This window comes from Rattus norvegicus, chromosome 20 (assembly GCF_021556685.1).
Source record: "Rattus norvegicus strain SHRSP/BbbUtx chromosome 20, alternate assembly SHRSP_T2T, whole genome shotgun sequence".
Lineage (NCBI taxonomy): Eukaryota > Metazoa > Chordata > Mammalia > Rodentia > Muridae > Rattus > Rattus norvegicus.
In genome coordinates, this window is record NC_141553.1 from 44,774,583 (window position 1) to 44,777,500 (window position 2,918).

Below are 2,918 nucleotides of genomic sequence, written 5' to 3' on the forward strand. Positions count from 1 at the left end.
TGTTTTAAAGTATGCTATAATTTTTTTAAGTTGTTCAAATATACCATCTAAAATAACCTTAGGAAATTGATAGATTTTATAATCTCACTGTAATCGACACAAGAAAATTGAAGATAATTTAACTTCCATGTCATTTCATAAAAGTGACAAGAACTCATGGTGACCAATGGAGGCCTTCTAATTCCTAGGTCAATTCACTTTTAAAAATACTCAAAGCTAAGATGTTTACGGTCATAAAGTGATGTAGGCAACATTACCAAGTTCTATAAATTTCTAAGCAGTAACACATTTGTATTCAACTTTCTCAAATTCCTAAAGATTCTTATTTGCTTTCTGTTTCAAGAAATTTTGTTAGCAATCTTCTAAGCCAGGTCTTCTGCTGTTTTCATTCATTTGAAAACTCAACAGTACTTTCCATCATTCCTAGGAATAATTCTGCAAGATACAGAACTTTGGCTTGGAAGATCTGTCAGCATTTTAAAATGGTGCCACTCCCTTCACTCTCTGTCTGCTGAGAGGGGTCTGTTCTTTCTCATTGACCTGAGAGGAGGTCTGTTCTTATTGGATTATCATTCTCCTTCCAAGCGTTAAAATTCCGTTAATAAAAGCAATAAAAGTTCATTTTCTGTTATTGGTTTTCAGAAGTTTATTATATTTATTGAAGGGTTTGTTGTTACTGTTTAGTTTTAAACGCTTCAAGGTTTGATGAGCATTTATGAATTTTCAGGTTTCTTTTTTCAAATTGGAAGGATGATCAGATATTCAGCCATCATTTCTTCAAGTAGTTTACCTCTCTTTTCTTCTTTTTCCATTTAACTGATTTTCAATGTTATGGTGTTACTTCTTTTAATGTAATTTTCTGCATTTGTAGGATTTCTGTGCCTTTTTATATATTTTTCTACTTAAGGAGATTGAGAAATTTTGACCATTGCCTCATCAAATTCACTTACAGTTCCTTCTTTTGCTGATATTTTGCTAATGAACCCATGAATTCATTCATTCATTCATTCATTCATTCATTTTTCTTAGACTTGGTCTCATGTAACTCAAACTGACTAAAGCTACAGCTCCTCAACTTTCTGCCTCTACCTCCCAACTACCTGACACCAAGCTCAGTTTGTCTATTACATTTAAAAAATATTCAGGCTTCTTATTTTAATTATAAAATTTCTATTTCATAGGAGTTGAGACTCTCCATTAGTTTCTGTGATGGTTTTCCCTGGTTGTCAGCGTGATGAGAACTAAAATCAACTATGCAGCTTATTGAGGTATTTCCTAGAAGCATTAAATGATGTATTAAGATATTCTACCAATGGATATTTATTTGTATTGTATATAGTTCATTATTGTAAGAAAACAATTCTCTTATTGAACAAAAGGGGATTATAGAGAGAATCTCTTTGTACTGTATGGATACATCACCTATCAATTAATAAACCTTTGGCCTATAGAAAGAGTAGAATAAGGTGGGATATCTGGTCAGCAAAAAGAATTCCATGATAGAGCTAGATTGGTGGAGATTCTTCCAGAAACATGAAGGAGGGCAGAAGCACAGGGACTGAGCAAAGTTAATCAGCCTTGTGTCAGAACTCACAGATCAAAATAAACATGATATTGGTATGATCTAATCTAGGAACTAACCAAAGCTTCCTGCCAAGGTGTTTGTAAATATAATTTGAGTCTTAGGTTCATTATTCTGGAAGCTTGGGGTCAGGAGGAGAAACTCAGCATCAACAAATGAGCACATGCTTCAGTAGCATCACAGATATAAAGAAATCCAAGGGAAGACAGGGCTCCTTTCTGCTGCCTGCCTTCACCCATTGCTGGTGCTCACATGAATTCTGCTGCTATTGTAGGTGCTGCAGGCTTTGCTGCATCAGAACTCAGGTTCTTTAGCCTCCCAACATGGATTGAGGATGAACCACTCTCCAGGAATCCCTGGTCTTCAGCACCATATTGAGACTGCTGAGGAATCTGGCCTGGTGCTAGGGTCTCAGCCTCTCCATTATGCACACAAACTGTTGGACTCCTCAGCCCATATTGTATTATCCAATAAAATCAATCCCTTTTGTAATATGGATTTATCCTATTGGTTCTGTTTCCCTAGAGAAACCTGACTAATGCAGTTTCCAATAACACCAACCTGCCTGCACAGGAGAGAAATGACAGTTACTATTTGCATTACTCCACTCTTGCAGGAGATATAAGTGACATTTTGATAAAAGTGGAGATCTTTGTTACCAATTGATCTTTAACTGACATATAGAGTCAGTCTGAATGTGTGTACTCTTTTATAATACTTGAGGGTGATAAAGTAGAAAAATTACATTTACCCAAAATCTCTCAAGGAATTTGTGGTAATGTGAGGAATAAAAGTTGACTTTCTGTGATAGAGTGAAGGGGAAAAAAATCTCAGGATAAGAGAGAAATAGGATCTGTTCCATAAGAGGAAAAGCTTCAGAGACTCACACTAGGAATGAGAGAACAGGATATGACCTGGGAACATAGTCCAGAGACAGGAAGAAACCCAAGCCAGCACTCCCCTAGCATGTGGGGATAGAAAACAGAAAGCTCAAATTGTAGACCAGTTGTCCTGATGGAGAGACTGGGCGTCCTACTAAGGGGAAAACTCACAGGTCTTTCAATCCTTAAGTCTAGGTGTCAGTCTTACTGAGACGCTAAACTCTCCTTCTAGACAGGTTGGCAGAGAGAAGAGTTTGGTGTGCTCAGGGGATTTAGGGCAGTTCCATCTAGTGAGGGAACAGAGTCCTTAGCACTGTGCTGCTTGAGGGTATAGGGACAGGGAACAATCTCAAAGCAGAGAGCTTCTACTAATCTACAACAAATACAGAATGTGAGACATCCCTAGATATGAATTTAGAGAACAGAAAGCATTTACCCTGACAAACCCAAAGGGC